This window comes from Eurosta solidaginis, chromosome 5 (assembly GCF_040869045.1).
Source record: "Eurosta solidaginis isolate ZX-2024a chromosome 5, ASM4086904v1, whole genome shotgun sequence".
NCBI classification, from domain to species: Eukaryota; Metazoa; Arthropoda; class Insecta; order Diptera; family Tephritidae; genus Eurosta; species Eurosta solidaginis.
In genome coordinates, this window is record NC_090323.1 from 206439785 (window position 1) to 206460374 (window position 20590).

At 34.7% G+C, this 20590-nt stretch overlaps 1 protein-coding gene across 11 annotated transcripts in view; it reads right to left on the reverse strand.

Moving 5' to 3' along the window:
- Positions 1-20590, reverse strand: part of Sarm (sterile alpha and armadillo motif) — a 324081-nt gene that overhangs the window by 177924 nt on the left and 125567 nt on the right. Inside the window, exons 1-2 of one of the 11 annotated variants that reach the window (XM_067787781.1) lie at positions 12163-12399; positions 5380-5897 (exon numbers count right to left, since the gene is read on the reverse strand). The exons of 9 other annotated variants lie outside the window; for them this stretch is intronic. The gene's annotated coding sequence lies outside the window, so the exon portion shown is untranslated. Of the gene's footprint in view, positions 1-5379; positions 5961-12162; positions 12400-20590 lie in introns of those variants that run through there. One more of the 11 variants, XM_067787780.1, reaches the window with a different exon arrangement.

Sequence of the window (20590 nt, forward strand, 5' to 3'; positions counted from 1 at the left end):
ATGTGAAGATAAACCGATTTCGATGTTGTACCATCTTCAGAACGAAAAATGAGACTGAGCATGGCGCAACGCCGAAACCGGTTTGTCTCCAAACCCCATTTGACAAGGGATGGCGGAAAATCGTTTTATTTCCTCTATAAAAAAATTTTTGTTTGGTGCAGTACCCAAAAAAAAAAACATAACTTTGTCGTATAGTGTATAGTATAATCTATACATCGTATGAAATAAAGTCACTAAATGCCCATTTAATGTAATAACTCCGCACAGAGAGCTTCGAATGGAAAACTGGGTTTTGCATTTGAATGCTTATCTATGTGAAATGGTTAATTTCGGTATAATATAAGAGAATCTGTAAAAGGGCGTGAAATTTGCCACAATGTGCTAAAAAATCATAAAATTTTAACTTATACAGCTATAAATTTAAAATATCTTAATTAAAATAATTCTTACTTACAATTGAACTTTTAACTATAAAAAAAATGTATTTAAAAATAAAAATAAAATAAAAAAATTGTAAGCAATTCCTTTATATATATGGACAAACATCAGGGAAAAATGTCTCCTTATATACAGACATATTCTTGCGATATTATTAGCTCAATCAATTGCGCTCCACCTTTATATTTTTACTTATCATAAATAGTTTTGCAATTTCTATGTCAAAATTTAAAAATCAAATGTATTTAATTAGCGAGCTTTGCTCATATTGCTTTATATAATGGTTTTTGTAATTGATATTAGAGAAAAATTGTAAGTTTACAAACGGCGATGGTTACTAGGAAATGTTTCTGAATTTCACTTCTTCATCAGCTAGCTTTTCGGGAGCTGAGCGTTGAACTCGAATCTCCAACATTCATATCAGTGCAAGCCTTTTAGCTGCTAAGCTATATGAATGTCCCGTTGTTCGCTGTACAATTGGTCTCTAAGAGTTGCTTTTTTGTTTATATTCCTTTTGATCACCATGTAGGCAAGCATGTGAAGAAGTGAAATTCAGAAACATGTCCTAGTAACCATCGCCGTTTGTAAACTTACAATTTTTCTCTAATATCAATTTAAAAATCAAAGTTTAGCAAAAATATGTCTTTATATAAGGAGACATTTTTCGCTGATTTTTGTCCATTTATATAAAGGAAGTGCTTAAAATTTTTTTATTTTATTTTTATTTTCTCCTTTATTAAATTTTCTCGGCATCTTATCCTATCTCTGAAGTTTTACAGTTGTAGCTCAATGAGAACTCACATAAAAATCAATCTCAAAATTTCCTCCGTTTCGTACGATTTTTCTAAATATCTCATTCCGTGCGCCCCTAGCGAATCTTTTTGTATCGTTCCATCGGCTGTCATCGACCTCTGAATTAAGTTTGAAATTTCAAGTCTTTAGCTCATCGAGAAATTACTTAAAAGCTGGTTTGAAAATTTTCAAATTCTTATCTAATTATTTCGATCCGTGCGCCACCTAACAGATTTTGTTCTTTTGTTGCATTGTCACGGTGTTCTAACCTATATGTAAAGTTTCACGTTTGTAGCTCAATGAGAAGTTACTTACAAATCAATTGCAAGATTTGTATGAAAAGCGGACAAACATTCAACCGACCTAATATAAAGGAAGTAAAAATAAACAAGTAAGGAAGGCTAAGTTCGGGTGTAACCGAACATTACATACTCAGCTGAGAGCTTTGGAGACAAAATGCAGAATGAACCTAGGGTAACCCTGGAATGTGTTTGTATGACATGGGTTTCAAATGGAAGGTATTAAAGAGTATTTTAAAAGGGAGTCATAATGTGTCATGGTGGACCAGGGGAGACTCTAGAATGTGTTTGTACGATATGGGTATCACATTAAAGGTGTTAATGAGGGTTTTAAAAGGGAGTGGCCTTTAGTTGTATATGTGAAGGCGTTTTCGAGATACCGACCAAAATGTGGACCAGGGTGACCCAGAACAGCATCTATCGGGTACCGTTAATTTATTTATATATAATACCACGAACAGTATTCCTGCCAAGATTCCAAGGGCTTTTGATTTCGCCCTGCAGAACTTTTTCATTTCCTTCTACTTAATATGGTAGGTGTCACACCCATTTTACAAAGGTTTTTCTAAAGTTATATTTTACGTCAATAAACCAATGCAATTACCATGTTTCATCTCTTTTTTCATATTTGGTATAGAATTATGGCATTTTTTTCATTTTCTCGTAATTTTCGATATCGAAAAAGTGGGCGTGGTCATAGTCGGATTTCGGCCATTTTTTATACCAAGATAAAGTGAGTTCAGATAAGTACGTGGACTAAGTTTAGTAAAGAATTATAGATTTTTGCTCAAGTTATCGTGTTAACGGCCGAGCGGAGGGACAGACGGTCGACTGTGTATAAATACTGGGCGTGGCTTCAACCGATTTCGCACATGTTCACACAGTTATCGTCATAGAATCTATGTCCCTTCCAAATTTCACAAGGATTGGTAAATTTTTGTTCGACTTATGGCATTAAAAGTATTCTAGACGAATTAAATGAAAAAATGCGGAGTTACGCCCATTTTGAAATTTTCTTTTATTTTTGTATTTTGTTGCACCATATCATTACTGGAGTTGAATGTTGACATAATTTACTTATATACTGTAAAGATATTAATTTTTTTGTTAAAATTTGACTTAAACAAAATTTTGTTTAAAAGTGGGCGTGTTCGTCATCCGATTTCCTTAATTTTTATTTAGCACACATATAGTAATAGGACTAACGTGCCTAACAAATTTCATTGTGATATTTTCAACGACTGCCAAATTACAGCTTGCAAAACTTTTAAATTACCTTCTTTTAAAGTGGGCGGTGCCACGCCAATTGTCCAAAATTTTACTAATTTTCTATTTTGCGTCATAAGGTCAACGCACCTACCAAGTTTCATCGCTTTATCTGTGTTTGGTAATGAATTATCGCACTTTTTCGGTTTTTCGAAACTTTCGATATCGAAAAAGTGGGCGTGGTTGTAGTCCGATTTCGTTCATTTTAAATAGCGATCTGAGATGAGCGCCCAGGAACCTATATACTAAATTTCATCAAGATACCTCAAAATTTACTCAAGTTATTGTGTTTACGGACGGACGGACAGACGGACGGACGGACGGACATGGCTAAATGAATTTCTTTTTTCGCCCAGATCATTTTGATATATAGAAGTCTATATCTATCTCGATTAGTTTATGCCGTTACGGATTACCGTTATGCGAACAAAGTTAATATACTCTGTGAGCTCTGCTCAGCTGAGTATAAAAATTGCTTGTGTGTGTATTCGCCGTGAACCATTCGTCCAAAATCGCGTCGTTCAGGGAGAGCAATTCTACCACATCACAATGTTGAATTGGATCAAATGGTGAATGAACAATTAAATAAATGCAAGGCACGATGTATTTATTTGAATTAAGACCGAGCTTCTCTTCCGGTTTGCGTCGTGCTCCTCTTAATTTTTCCTACAAATTAGAACCCCTACATGACCATGGCAAACTTTTCATGGCAAATGAAAAATTAATGATTTATGTTATTTATTCGACGCGAATTTTTATGCTGATTTGACTAAAATTTTGATTTTGTTAACATTTCCAAGATGCTAAAAAAAAAATTTTAGTTTCGTGGAAGAGCGAAATGCTTTATGCATTGTTATTTTAAGCCTCACTGGGAACTTCTCCGAGCGTAGGATTGCCTTTTTCTTTGAATCTCACGCTAATGGGCTAGGCAACCGTTTTCACGTTTCGTATATGCTTGACATATGTGCTGAGCGTATCCCACCTGTCGCTTCCACAAATCATGTTATTTGACATGAGGTAGCCATGTGAGATACCCTCCTTCGATGTTGGCCGAAGTGCCCGCATTCGAAGAAGGTATGGTGTACATCGCCTAAATACTCGCATTACAGGCATTTCTGGTTTTGAAACTTACCTATTATGTGGAGATATTTACGGGAGTAGCCGTGTCCGGTTGGAAATTCAGTCAATTTCAGAAATTAATTTTCCGCTCCACTTTTCTGCGCTGTTGTTGCCAGCTTGGGATCGATTCTTCTTGCGCCTGTATGACAGCAGCATATTTACACGCCTCCGATCCGCTGTTATAGATTGATTTTATTTCCACAGCGAAGTGATGTATCGGTATGGTTCCCGCAATGGACAAACCAGCTTCTGCAGATACCGTTCGGTATCTCCGTTTTTGCCAACTCTATTTACACTCCGCATTACCTGATTTAGTTTAAGCTGTGCCAGCTAGCAGAGCTTGGTGTTGTTCTGACAGCTGCCACGTCGTGAGGAATGTACTTTTTGGCATGTCCAATCGAAGAAGGCTGTCGTAGATAATATTTTTGCGTTGGTGACCTAGCACCGTACCCTGGACTGGTCCGCCTGTCATCAGATACCGTTCTCTCAGGCTGTCCCTGTCCCTGGCCTGTCGATAAAACAGTCTTCCTTTTTTCTATTGCTCTCGTGCGGAGTTTCTTTAGGAAGTTTTCCATAAGTTTTCCTACGATATCCCACAAACATAGTGGGTGGAAAAGCCATGGAGAGTTGTGATAGTTGTGATCTCTTTTGACCTCCGGGATAAGAACTAGTTATGCTGTTCTGTATCTAAAAAAAAAGATAAGGCGCGATATACCGAAGAGATTAAGGCTTAGCAAATTGGAAGAGAACAATTTGCGTCGTGTTAGTTTTAATTTTTCTTACCAAATGACGGGACGGGACCTACATGTTGTACGTCGATTACGAACGGAATATGCAAAGAAGATGAGTTTTCGGCAGAAATACACTCAGAATGTCATTGTTGAAAGGCGACCCCGCATAGAAAAATATTTTCCAATTGAAAAAACTTGTATCTCAATTTTTGATGTTGCTTTGCCCTTGCCTTGAATCTTAGATCTTCGGTGTGGTAGGCGGAGCGCGCTACTACCTTACCATGGCGGCCGCTGTTCTCTATTTGCTGGGAGGAATTTTTCGAGACATTTGTTGTACATGTGCAGTGTCCGCCTCCTTCTCTTTCTCTACCTTCACACACGCTACACATTTTTCGTCTTTATCTAAATTTGGTACTCCAGTAATAGATCTATTTGAGGACACCAGAGCCATCTGTCGCCATATTTTCCTCAGTCCCGTCTTCCTCGCCATTCGTGATTTCCGTCACCCTCTGTTGACCTGTGTCCGTCTCCACTTCTGTATAGGGATAATATTTTTACTTGGCAAAACTTCACTTTATAATGAAGGAAGTGCGTCGAATTGTGATAGAATGACCCATATAAATTATCAAAAAAAATATCTCGCATTATATTTAATTTATGATCGTTCATACATATGTATATGTATACAGGTATAATTAGTTGGGATAGATAACAGTTAAGTTTATAAAACCTACCTTTGAAATTATAGGTTTTAAGTCGCAGGTATTCGCGTTGGTTCAAGTAATTCCTCTTCTTACGTGTATTAGTAATATTTTTTATTTTTAACTTAAAAAAACCAAACCTTTTTCTTTGCTATTTTGATTTGCACTTGAAATTCGTATTTATCAAGATCCGTCAATGTTGCAGCGCATAGCTAACGAACCACTCATTCACTGCCTTGTTGCACACGTCAAGGGCACTTGAACATACGATTTACACAAGCAAACATATTTACATACGTTTATGTATGCATGATTGCTCATTTATTTATTTAATTTAATTGAATTTAATTTATTTATTTGTTTTATTTATATATGAATTGCAAATAAGTTGCACAAATTCGACGAACTTCAGTACTTCATCAAGTACTTCATCGATCTTGGCTGCTGGCAGGTGCTTTAAACAATTTTGTTGTCGTCTCACTATGCCACCGCTGTTGCTGCTAAATACGATCGCTGCATTACTCACAAGAGCAGATGTACCTGCAACATGGCTAAACACTGATTTATTTTTAAACGTTTTACATGCATATTTTTTGTTTTTAAATTGCAAATAGTTTCTTTTTTTTTTTTTGTTAAATATGTTATTTCATTTATTCACTACACAAAGCAAACAAATACTTTTTTTGTTATAAAATTTATTTCTTTTATTCAATTTCCTAACAAACCAAAACGAAACGCCTGCCAAAAGTTTTAAATAACTTTGCAAGAAAAATTAAAACAAGGGGAAACAGAAAATAATAATAAAAAAAAATGTATATACAACATTAAATCTGTGACCGCGTGCGTCTAACAAACTTTGCTCGACTACGGGAAAAGACAAGGTGGCGACGGCGGCTTTACTATTATATGTATGTATATGATCTATAATTGTCAGTCAACAAATACAAAATACGTGCAAACCGGCAGCGTTTTGCCATCTTGCGCGCTCATTTGCCGGTATCACCTTCGATTGACTGTCTGTCCGCTAGTCAGCAATTGGCTGTGCTTTGTTAGATAAATACAAAGTTGCAAATGCATTAGAGTGTGTCGCGAGTTCTTGTTTTCTTAAACCGACCTAAAGACAAATTTGGGCATTCGTACTCAAAGATATGTGCCCGTATTACGTTTTACGATCATTGACTGAAAACCATTTTCACTCAAGCGTTAACTAAGCAACTGTCAAATTATTTCTAAAAATTATCATAAGCTAACGATCTAGCGTTTATCTACTATTTGTCGTTAGTTCACATATGCCATTAATCCGATCTCTCATTTCAAAGCTATTGTGATTTAAAAAATGGCTTTCGATCACAGATCTAAAACGTAATACGGGCGCTGGTTCGGCTCTTGTATGTAGCTTAATACTGTTTTCACACAGACGGCTTATTTAATAATAAATCACGGATGTAAAACGTAATACGGGCTCTGTTGGCAGCGTTCCGCTTCTTAGTATTTGGTGTGTTCAGTGCTTAATGTCATTTGTCAAAGTAAATGTCATTGTCTGCATGGCGGAACGATACAAGGTGGCCGCATCGAACAGCCGATTATAAACTTTTTTATTTGATTTGATACATCAACTACCGGCGCAGTACGATTTTGACATTTGTCCATCGAATTTACAAAAACAAAGTACATGGAATTCTTATTTATGTATGTAGGTATGTCACCATGATGTATCGTTCCGCCATGATTGTCTGTCATATAGCATTGTCATTTTATTCGCTTGACATTTCATCCTTCATACTAATCGAGCAGTTACTTCTGTGTGAAAGCAAAAAATTTACGATTTCATTAGAAGGTGAAATGAGATCATTAAGTTTCTGTGTGAAAACAGTATAACATCAATCTACATATTTGACACCATTCCCAAGTATCACGTACCGGATCTATGTACGACAAAGCACCATCAACATCGTTAATCGACAACAATAACATCCATATATTGACAAATGTAACAGCGACGAAGCACTAGAAACCAGGGTGCGAAATTGGCAGCCGAGATGGGCTAGTTTGACAAAAGTGCCTTGGATATATCGGTGCTTTCTCGTCTTGAAAACGAAAACATGGCGAAGTGGATTTCTACATAGTTTGACATAGGTGCTCTGGATATATCGGCGCTTTCTCGTCTTGAAAACGAAAACATGCCGAGGTGGATTTTTACCTAACCCAGTTCCTAGCCGGACATGAATGTTTTAAGGAGTATCTCTACATATGCAAGCATCAAGAAAATTACATATGGAATCAGTAGAGATGAAGCAGTGGATGATGTATTGTATTTTCATATACTCGAGGTCCCGTGGCTAAAGATGGAGACTGCATAGAATATTTGGAAAGATTTCACTCCCGAGAAATTAGTAGGGCAGATTATCGAAAGTATCAAAAAATGTAAAGGGGCATGTGACACCATCGCAAACATAATATAGTTACTAAGGAACTTGTGAAGCCTGCGTCAGGGCTAAACAAAGGGATAGTACGGCCTTTCCAAGCTCACAAGAAGCAAAATAGGAATCAAATAGTAAAGGCATAAGTATGGATTGAAGACAAGGCCTCTCCAACCGTAGAAATAAGGGCGTAGGGGCGAATACGCAATACATCTAATATCCTCTAAAGGGCACTCAGCTATTCTGTAGTATATATGATAATAACATATGTATATGTAATACTTCTATATTGCTAATAGAAAATGCTCGCAATGTGTTTTGAATTCGAAATCAAAACAAGACAGCTTAAAAAATGTTTGTGATTGTAGCAGCATAAGTGTGACAAGAAAAAATTTTAATTTAGGTACATTCAATTATTGAATACAAAAACAAAAACGTTTAAACAGCAATATGTCGGCACTCTGATGTTTGGGAATGTACCTAGCCTTTTGTAGCAATATAGAAGTATTACATATATGGATAATAACTCAATATTTTAAAAAGTACAGCCAATACTCTTATTTCCAAAAACTTGGTTTTTTGCACTCCTTTTCAAACTTATCCAGGCCTAAGTTAGTATTTATTTCTTTTTCCGTAATATTTTGAGAGAATACAAAATTAAATTACAAAACTAGTATAATTTTGGGAGAAAAAAATAAAGGAATTACCAACAAATCATGCTAACGTATGTGTTGTAGTATAAGTATTTATGTTAATATCTGATTCTCTGATTTTTCTTTCTTACGTCAATAAAATTGTTAAACACTGTGATGTTGCTACCCTTAATGTTGCTATCTGCTCTATATAGTTGTTGTTATTAAATTTTATATAAATATTTTTAATCTTTTTATGTTTATGCTTTGTTGCTGGCGCTATTTAGATAATAGTTGATTTTTAACCAAACGTAAGTGGAAAACAAGGCCAAAACAAGAAAAATGTAAACAACTATTAAAAAAAAATAAAGTTGGAGTTATTATATTGAACCAAAAAAAAATAATTAAAAAAAAAATTGTAGTTAAACGGTTTTATTGAAAACAATACTTACATTAAGTAATAATAATACTAAAAGGTAGAAAATAATTAGGTAGGTCCTAGGTACTAGTCATCACACTCCTCATCAATCTTGGGCGTTGATCAGACAATTAAATAAAAGCGTTGGGCGCGTGAAATCTCTTAAAAATGTGAGGCGTAGCATAACCTGATTAAGGTTCAGTTCGTCTTACTTATGACTATCAATAGAAATTTGAAGCGTCCAACGCTTTTATTTAATTTTCTGATCAACGCCCCAGATTGTTGAGGAGTGTGATGACTAGTACCTAGGCCATACCTAATTATTTTATAGTTTTTAGTATTATTATTACTAAATGTAAGTATTGTTTTCAATAAAACCGTTTAACTTAAACATGTTTTTTTAATTATTTTATTTTCAAGTTTTTGCTCTTTATTTAATTGCCGGTTATTTCTCATTCTATTTAGTTTATTTAGTGACTCATTCCAAAGAAATCAAACTCCTTCCAAAGAGTCTACTCAACCCCACGTATGCTTGGCCCTCCTCGAACTCCAAAATATTTTGATGTCACTTCTACCGGTCTGTATGTAATATTTGTTCCAAATATGAGCCAAATCAGACATCATAGGTCGCTTTCTATTCATGTATGTATTATGTGTTCCAAATATGGACCAAATCGGACCACAAATACGATTTTTCTGAATATCTCGATCCTTGCGCCATCTGGCGACGATTTTTTTCATGTGTCGCTTTCTATTCATGTATGTAGTATGTGTTCCAAATACACTCAGAGAAAAACGCCGTTATAAAATCCATCACCACCGGACTCAATTCAAACTTTTCATGTTCTTACTTTTTTGTTCTTGAAAAACGAACGACCTGTTCTCAAAACAATAACCTTGTTCTTGAACTGACAACCATGTTCTTGAAAAGAGAACGGCTGGTTATAAAATATGAACGCATGTTCTATTAATGAGAACAATATTCTTAAATTAAGAACAATTTTCTTAAATTAAGTTCAAAAAAAAAGAAAACACTACAATGTTAAATACAACAATTGGCAGAAGCTATCACGCAGTTGTAGTGGCCCGGCGGCTATGATGTTGTGGTTGCGATCGTGTGGCGCGAGTTCGATCACCGTCAAACTCTGAGTTTTTTTTAAACAATTTTTCTATGTTCTATTTTTTAACTCTTATTTTTCGTTCGGTTCCATTCACATATGCAGAGGTAATTCTCAAGCTTATTATGAAATGTTTTAAGTATATATGCAGATTATGTATTCAAATAAGAATAACTTCTCAATAAGAGAAATGAATGCAAAAATGCATAATATGCATTTTTTCTTAAATTTTTGAATCTTAATACAAATTTTTTTGTTATAAATATTTTTTATGACAAAAAAATTATTATTAATAAAAAATAAATGGGTATCTATTCAAAAAAAAAAAAACAAAATACTTTCCCCTCCCACCAAAGATCAAGCACGAACCGTTCTTGAATTGAGACCGAAAAATGTTAAATCGACCCCAAATCGTTCTCGAAGCGTGAGAACGAAGAATCTTAAATCAAGCCCAAGAGTGCTTGAAATGAGCACAAAAGTTTCACACATCAATACCAAACTGGTCATAAAATACGAACGGTGTGCTTGGAAAAACTGTTCTTAAAACAAGCCCATCGATCACGAGTTAAGAAAAAACGTACTTAACAGACTTTTGTCAACGAATGTTCTTAGTTTTGAACTTGTTTCGTTCGTTTTAGAACGATTTTTCTCTGAGTGTAGGTGGAGGCGCTTAGAGTCGTGAAGAGTTTGTAGGATAATATCGCCGTAACAGAACGAAACACGTAATTCAGCCATATTTGAAATAAATAAAAAAGCACATACTTATTAAGATTATTTAAGGTTCTCAGCGTGCACTAGACTATTGCGGTACATGCCACAGAATGGGATTGGAAGATAAATAGGTGACGTATTAGAGCACCTACCATTACGGTTGTAAAGCGCAATGTCGAAGCAAGTGAAATGAAAACCTCTTTTTCGGGAGCCTTTCAGAATTCAAGGATATTAGGCCGCGTGAGCACCTCTGCTGTGGGCGCTGGTTATCAACCAGCTGCTCTGGCGGTTCGACAAGGAATCCGTCAAATTTACGGAGTACGTAGATGACGTTGCAGTTATTATAAGTGAAAAGTATCCTTCAACAATTAGCTCGTTGATGGATCGGGCGCTTCGGAATATACATCGCTATCTCTCTCATTGGATATTTACAAGGATTGTAAAGCCCATCCTATACTATGGAGTTCGGTTTTGATGGACGGTCACGCAAAAAGTACTTTCATCAAAAAATTAGAGGAGATATGTAGGCTTTCAATGCTTAGCATCACGGGAGCTCTAAAAAGCAACCCAGACGGTTGCACTATATGCCATTTTGCGTTAAAAAACACCTTGACAGAATAAAAAAAGCCAAAGGATTTAAAAAAGTAGGGAATGTTTTTTTACACAACAGACACACATTTGCTATGACGACGTCAATTATGATGCATAAGACATTTTTCAATCTCTCTTTGATTAGGTTAAACATCGTCCATGTAAGCCGTATCAAAAACCACGACCTATTTAATAAAATAACTTCGCTCTTTCTCCAAACGCTAGATGTTTTCTAGGACCTAGGCTGATTTTTACTTTTCACCCTTACCCGCAAAAAAAATTAAATAAAAAATGTGAAGTAATCGGGTTTATTGTTCTTGCATTAACAGACTTTCGGTAAAATTGATCGCCTTGATAATTCAAGTTATTTTTTTGTTAAGAGAACTTTGTTTAGTCTTTTAAACAGAAGAAAACGTTTGGTCTCAAGTTAACAGTATTAGATTCTCAATCAATTTAACTGATTTTTCTGTTAAAGGAACTGATTTTAGTGGTCATTTCACAGCGGGCAACAGCAACATCAGCGAATTTTTGAGAAACTTCGCTCGTGGTGGCTCAGAAACATGTCCTGCCAACAGCCTTCACTTTTATTCTAATGTTGATGAAAATCTGTTATTTTAACAGTTTCATTGGTATTATAAGGGTGACGGTAATAATTGTGAAGTAACAGAACTTTTTTTTTGTTGATTTGACTGCTGAAACGGTCAATTCCCAATTAACAATTTGAGCGAAGTTGTTTCTACAGGTATTTGCGATGGGTAAAAATTGACAGAAATTTCGGTTAATTTCACCCGTAGTACAGTTGATTTCAGCAGCTATTTTTTTAATTTTTTTTACAAATTACGTTCAAAACACACTTTTCAATGCACTTTAGCTAAATGTTACTAAACAAACAAACATTTCTACATGAAAATTCACTACACTTTTACCTCAGCTGATTTTTAGTTGGCTATATTTTGATCTAACAATTTAAAATAATGATCTAGTCGTTTTTGTTTTAAAATCGACTTTAAATCTCGCCTAAAAGAAAGCTTACACTTTCAAAAACTCGTCTTTATCACACAAAATATTGTAAAAATCACTTATTTATTTCATTGTAAAGTTTTGATATTAAAATAAACCGCTGCTTCACTAAATTTTCGCGCAACTACGCGTCATTAATCGACCGCGTTCACGCTTTGTAAGCCCGGAACTGATATGAACTAAATCGAAATGAAACGAAAAACTAAAAGCTCCACAATACACGCAACTGAAACGAAATAGTGTGAAACCCACAAGCTCGTACATTTGTATGTTTTTATGAGGGCAAAGTGTCGACAATAACAATCACAAAAACCCAAAGAGACAAACAAAATAGTTTAAAAAGAAAAGCAATCATACAAAAAGACACAGTAAACTTCAAAGCACCACCAAAGTTAAAATGAAGTGCTGCCAAGTTGCGTAAAATGTATGTTTTAGGTAGGTGTGCTCACAACGAAACAGCATTCACAAACAAACTAAAGAAGATATTTTTGTAGGTTACTCGTAAAAACAAAAAATGTCAATTGGCAGCCACAGTATGTGAGAAACAATAAAACACACACCTATAAAATGTATTAAGTTATGTGTAGTAGAGTATCTGTGTCTGTGATGTTGGTTAAGGTATGTAATTTATTCACATTATGAATTCCGTAAGAATACGGCGCTCAAAACAGAAATAAAATAAAATACACAACTTGTTTGAGAATCGCAAAATTTTCCTCTTATTATTAGTAGTGTTTTTTTTTTACCACCTTTTTCTTTGTTTTGTGTTTCGTAAATTTAGCGTTTTTATTGTTTATATTTATGATTTTATTTGACTTGTCTGACTTTTGTCAACAAAAGCAGCGATTGATTATAAACGACGGAATGTAGAGATAGCACAGCCACAAAACGCACATTGTCTGATAGATACTACATACACACACCCCTCTGCATATACGTTAGGGTGGTTCTTTTATTTTTTTAAGTCCTGTTTGAAATTCCCTTAACTAATAGACAGTACATGTTTCTTTCTGAAAATCTACATCTAACGAAATTAAGCCAGTAAAATCAACAAATCAGGGTTTTTGTTCTTGGACTAACAAAAATTCGGTCACATTGATCGAATTATGGTTCGTTCAACCGATTTTTTTTTGTCAAGAAAAAAAATTTATAGTCAGCCCTGAAGACGGTTGCCGTAGGTAACCGAAATATATTGGTACTAATCAAAAAGTACTTTTGGTTTTTTAATTTAAAAAGAGCGGACCTCAAGCCAGCCAAACAACAAGGTAAAGAAGAAAGGTCGCCAAGAACTCAAATAAATAAAGAAAACAAATTTGTTTGGTCATTTTAGCAGCAGAGAAACTGTTGGTCTCAAAGTAACAATATTTTGTATAAATGACGGCTTATCAATAAATATATTTGATTTTTCTTTTAAAACAACTGATTTAGTGGTCATTTCAACAGCGAACAAAGGTCAATATTATGCATATGCATCAGCTAATTTTAAAGAGAAACTTACGCTCATGGCGAAGAAACGTCGCCCATTACTTTGTTCTTATGACTATCGTGTCATAAAAATCTCTGTCATATCAACAGCCCCTGTTATTCTAATGTTATAAATGTACAGAGATATCGGTTGAATTGACCCGTACTTCGGTTAGTTCTACAATTTTTGCATTTCAGTGTAAGTTTTATCATAGCTTAATGGAAAATTCGTTTTCATATATAAATTACATTTATAAGTCTGGAGTAACATCTTGGATTCAAATCAATTGTGAATTACCATCAACATTTTTTGAAATGGTTATAAAAATTGATTTTTAAATTTTTTACTACTAACTATAATGCTAGATTTACTAAAAAGTTTGCAAATCTAATATGTCACTATATTTTATAAGGCATCTGCATAGTTACTATGGAATTTTAGAAACAAAGTGAATTTTGTGGTGATACTCTAAAAGAACTGTCAAAAACGGTGAAAAACTATGTTTTTTTGTTTCTTTGTATAATACATTAGTAACAAGTAAGGAAGGTTAAGTTCGGGTGTAACCGAACATTACATACTCAGTTGAGAGCTATGGTGACAACATAAGGGAAAATAACCATGTAGGAAAATGAAACGAGGGAAACCCTGGAATGTGTTTGTATGACATGTGTATCAAATGAAAGGCATTAACGAGTATTTTGTGAGGGAGTGGACCATAGTTCTATAGGTGGACGCCATTTAGGGATATCGCCATAAAGGTGGATCAGGGTTGACTCTAGAATTTGTTTGTACGATATGGGTATCAAATGAAAGGTGTTAATGAGTATTTTAAAAGGGAGTAATCCTTAGTTCCATAGGTGGACGCCGTTTCGAGATATCTCCATAAAGGTGGACCAGGGGTGACCCTAGAATTTGTTGTACAATATGGGTATCAAACGAAAGGTGTTAATGAGTATTTTAAAAAGGAGTGGGCCTTAGTTCTATAGGTGGGCGCCGTCTCGAAATATCGCCATAAAGGTGGACCAGGGGTGACTCTAGAATGTGTTTGTACGATATCGGTATCAAATTAAAGGTATTAATGATGGTTTTAAAAGGTAGTGGTGGTAGTTGTATAGGTGGTTGCCTTTTCGAGATATTGGCATAAAGGTGGACCAGGGGTGACTCTAGAATGCGTTTGTACAATATAGGTATAAAACGAAAGGTGTTAATTAGTATTTTAAAAGGGAGTGGGCTTTAGTTCTATAGGTGGACGCCTTTTCGAGGTGTCGCAATAAAGGTGGACCAGGGGTGACTCTAGACTTTGTACGATATGGGTATCAAATGAAAGGTGTTAATGAGTATTTTTAAAAGGGAGTGGGCCCTCGTTTTATAGGTGGTCGCCTTTTCGAGATATCGCCATAAGGGTGGACCAGGGGTGACTCTAGAATGTGTTTGTACGATATTGGTATCAAATTAAAGGTATTAATGAGAGCTTTAAAAGGGAGTGGTGGTAGTTGTATATGTGAAGGCGTTTTCCAGATATCGACCAAAATGTGGACCAGGGTGACCCAGAACATCATCTGTTGGATACCGCTAATTTATTTATATATGTAATACCTGCCAAGATTTCAAGGGTTCTTTATTTCGCCCTGCAGAACTTTTTCATTTTCTTCTACTTAATATGGTAGGTGTCACAACCATTTTACAAAGTTTTTTCTAAAGTTATATTTCGCGTCAATAAACCAATCCAATTACCATGTTTCATCCCTCTTTTCGTATTTGGTATAGAATTATGGCATTTTTCATTTTTCGTAATTTTCGATATCGAAAAAGTGGGCGTGGTTACGGTCCGATTTCATTAATTTTAAATAGCGATCTGAGATGAGTGCCCAGGAACCTACGTACCAAATTTCATCAAGATACCTCAAAATTTACTCAAGTTATCGTGTTAACGGCCATGCGGAAGGACAGACGGACGACTGTGTATAAAAACTGGGCGTGGCTTCAGCCGATTTCGCCCATTTTCACGGAAAACAGTTAACGTCATAATATCTATGCCCCTACCAAATTTCACAAGGATTGGTAAATTTTTGTTCGACTTATGGCATTAAAAGTATCCTAGACAAATTAAATGAAAAAGGGCGGAGCCAAGCCCATTTTGAAATTTTCTTTTATTTTTGTATTTTGTTGCACCATATCATTATTGGAGTTGAATGTTGACATAATTTACTTATATACTGTAAAGATATTAAATTTTTTGTTAAAATTTTACTTTAAAAAAAAAAAATTTTTTTTAAAGTGGGCGTGGTCCTTCTCCGATTTTGCTAATTTTTATTAAGCGTACATATAGTAATAGGAGTAACGTTCCTGCCAAATTTCATCATGATATCTTCAACGACTGCCAAATTACAGCTTGCAAAAATTTTAAATTACCTTCTTTTAAAAGTGGGCGGTGCCACGCCCAAAATTTTACTAGTTTTCTATTCTGTGTCATAAGGTCAACTCATCTACCAAGTTTCATCGTTTTAGCTTTCTTTGGTAATGAATTATCGCACTTCTTCGGTTTTTCGAAATTTTCGATATCGAAAAAGTGGGCGTGGTTATGGTCCGATTTCGTTCATTTTAAATAGCGATCTGAGATGAGTGCTCAGAAACCTACACACCAAATTTCATCAATTTACCTCAAAATTTACTCAAGTTATCGTGTTAACGGACGGACGGACGGACGGACATGGCTCAATCAAATTATTTTCGATCCTGATTATTTTGATATATGTAAGTCTATATCTATCTCGATTCCTTTATACCTGTACAACCAACCGTTTCCAATCAAACTTAATATACTCTGTGAGCTCTGCTCAACTGAGTATAAAAATATAACAAAAGCGTTGCATAGTGGGCTATGAGCCCACGCTAGCAGCGCGAAATTAATAGCACCCAAAGTAAATTAGGTATATTCGACCGGATTTTTTTTTTAGAAATTGGAGAAAAAAATCTAAGAACTAGTAAAATGTTCATAAAAATTGTTTTTTTTTTTCTAATGATCCTCTTTTCCTTTTTCCAAGCCATCAGTGTACGCTGAATAAAATCTTTCCGTTAATATTTTTCCTTCAGAGTCCTTCATTTCGAATTTTTTCGAAATCGGGAAAAGAACCCATAAAGTCACAAGCTTTCTTGATAAAAATATTTTTTTATGGACAATTTCCTTTTTGTTAAAAAAAAATTTTTGTAAATTTACATGAACACAATAAAAATCAATAATGCGCTACCACAGATATAAGTGTCTTTTTCTAAGTATTTCATATTTCAACAATCCTAATTTCTATTAAAATGTTGCAATTTTTGTATGAACCGGGTTTTTTATTATTTATATATTTTTTTACTCTTAAACTTAATTCAAAGTTGAAGTGTTGGATAGACATTCTTTCTACCCCTACGGAAATACTTACGTATTTTATCCTTTTTCAAAATTCTAGCACACAATTTTTAACTTTTTTTCGTATTCGTATTGTAGAAAAGCAAAAAAAAAAAAACAAAAAATGTGTACTACTTCCGGTTCACCATTTCTCTTCAATAATTTGTTCCAATTTCACTTAAGTTTATTTTATTTTACCCATTTTGTTGTAGTTTCTTTATTTTATTAACTGACATATCCTCACTGTACCCATAAAGAACTGCTGACAAAAAAGATCAATTGAGGGGATGTGTGGAATAACGGTATGACTCAAAAATCAAACTTTTGAGAAAAGTGAAAAAAAATAAAAATACAGGTAAAAATAAATTTATAATAATCCTACTTGGTAAGATTTTAGATAGTATGATTCTTTGATAAGAAAAAGTAATAAATTTTATATATACATAATTTTATTAGAAAATGGATGATTTCTTTTTTTTTTGAGTTATACCGTTATTCCATAGATCGAATATCAAATATTTTGATTGAGATACTTTATTAAATAAAGTAGTAGATACATTAATAACCATTGTTAAATACATTATATTCTATTATTTAGAAATGCTTATAACTATTTGTTATTTCTTTTTGTTATTTTTAGCAATCTTTTTTTTACTACTTTTATCATTTTTAACCTTTTTTCTATTTTTAACAATGGAGTTCTCTGTCTGCTTAGTCGTTTTTGAAACCACTTCAATTCTTTTATTTTTTAGTTCTTTCTGGGCTACGACATTGAATATATTTTCATACCATTTCGATGCTTCACTACTGTAAAATTTTATTAGAGAATTATACCGTTTTTCCATAAATGAAGCTAATATCCTTGTTTAAATATCACTATTATTTTCCAAGATTAATATGGTATGTGTATATAATCGTGCTCTTTTTATTTAGTTAATTTATGGAAAAACGATGTAACTCTACTTATACCATTATTCCACACATCCCCTCAATTGCAGACCACTCTTTTTAGGGAATGGTTGCACGATTTTTTGCAAAAAAGGTACAAGTGTGAAGACAGATCAACAACATAAATTACATACATAACGCATGCCTTGATCTAAATAACAAATATACTTCTGGTTAGCCGCCATAAGTTTTATTCACCGAAACCATAAGACCTTGAGCTAAATTTAAGTAACTAATGCAATCAAAAGGCTGTTTGAAAAATCGGGAAAATATCCCTAGGCCGTTCTCACCATCTACAGTTAGTCACTCATCTATAAGCTATTAAAATTTTCGTTCGTTTAGTTAGTTAGTTAGATGAAACTGAATCATCGACGGTCAGTTAAGTGCAAAGAAAAAGTGTAAAGAAAAGTCAGCTGTTTTGTTGGTATTCGTGCATTGGCAATAGATTTTTGCTTTTTGCTCTACAAAATATTCATAATTACCGATTTAACTGGTAGTTCGACACCCTTTCTTTGTGAAAATGTCAGATTAAGGATTGCTAGCCTCCAATTAAATTCGGCCTTAACCAGAGGTGGTGAAAACGGCGCTTGCTGAATTGTTTATAGGTATTGAGGTTTGGCTAGAAAAAATCGATAAAAAGCCAATCATTGTATCTCTGTAATTCAAACTTATCTCAGCACACCCTAATCTATCTTCATTTATAAATACATACGAGTATATTTGAGAACATAAAATCGGCGCTAAAAATGTGTATTAGCTAGATGTGTATTAGCTGTGTATTAGCTAGCGTATGTGTTGAGCTTATTAAAGTTTTTTATTCTTTTTTACACTTTTTCATTCCCTTTGATTTTTATTACACTTACTAATATTAACTTTATTTTCTTCTGTTATTCGTTAGGCACCAACAACTTTGTAGATAATTAAAAAATTTGTGTTTTTTTCTAGGCTTGTGGTTCTTTCTGCCTTCTATTTAAGCTTGTCCAACATGTGTTTATTTCACGAAATTCACTACTAACAAAATAAACAAACATTCCGCAGCTGTTTTATTACTACAAAAAAGGGGAGGAAATTTATGAGTGAGAACTTTGTCACGAGTGCGCATGTGTGTGTTATTTGTAAGAGAGTATTTTGTCGCTACCAGATTTTCGAAATAAATCAAATAGAGCTTTTGATCTTTGAACGATAAAAAAAGGGCAGCCCATTACCCTATTTACAGTGTAATCGAAAATGGCGTTTTAATACGTTTTCCACGTATTGTTGATAAACTTTTTCGAGAAATCGGTGCTCAAACTCGCATCTCAGCCGATTGTCACTCATCATATCTGGATCAGCAGCATGATTTGTTTTCATCGGATATGGCCTTCTTACCTAACCATTAATTTTTCCCAAAATGTAACTTAATTAATAAATCTTCCGGAACTCTTTACACTCCAAGAGCCAGCTCACATTATCTCGTCCCCGTCTACGATTCCGAGCCATATGTCAGAACAGGAAGGATGAGTGTTTCGTAGAGCGTGATTTTTGCCCGTCGAGAGGGGTTTTCACTTTCTAATTGCCTACTCAAGTTAGAACTGGTTGGCAAGAGTTATTTTCCGTTCGATTTTTAAGCTGACTTTCTTTTGTTGTTGTTATTGTAGCAGTGAAATAGTTTTACACTGAAATGACAGCCATTGGTCAGCAAAAATCTCGAGTCGCTCCGGTACATAGAACCGGTTGTCTTGGGAACCGCTGCGCTGTTTTCGCAGTTAAAAGTTACTCTCTCTTGAAAGTACTGCGCCTTGTCCTCAGGACCCATTGTTTTGCCGTTTTATCCAATCCAGTGAAGCGGAACTAACGGCGGGTTTGCTAAGGCCAATGATATCAATATCATAACCATACTCCAGCAATTGTACGCAAAAGTCTTTCTTCGAGACTCTTCCTAATCCTTGCGCCAATGTCGATTCTTTTAACTTAAATCCTCTCCAGGATCTGCCGTTTCATGAGAATCTGCTCGATAGTAGTACTAGGTCCGAAGTCGTACTGATAAAGTCCGGAATTGGATAGTTCGGAAAATTTTACTACAAAAACTAAGACCAAATTAATGTTTTGGTAAAACCAATGTACAAGGCAAGGCAAAGAGGATAAGATAACATCACAAATCTGAACCAAATCTTTAGGTAAAGGAACTGATTCACAACCTCTTGGACAGTCAAATAGCTCCACCCCAGGTCATTTGACGATATGTCACTTAAGCATCATCCTTATATCGCTAAGACTACAGGCATATTGAAGACATCTATCTGTAGGCTAGATGAGTTGGCAACGAGAAGGACTACCGTACTTCTCACTTCATCATAGTCAGGTGTTGGAACTTATTTTCCATTGAGATTTATCGGGTTTATCATGTCTTGAGCTATTTTAGCAAAACCTCTTACGCATTTTATGGTACAATATCTGGGGCTTCTCTCTATAAGCAATGTTCGCCGTTAATCTCCTCTCTATCGATTGGTTTTTGCATTTTTTAACCAGGGGCAGCTAAATAGCTTGT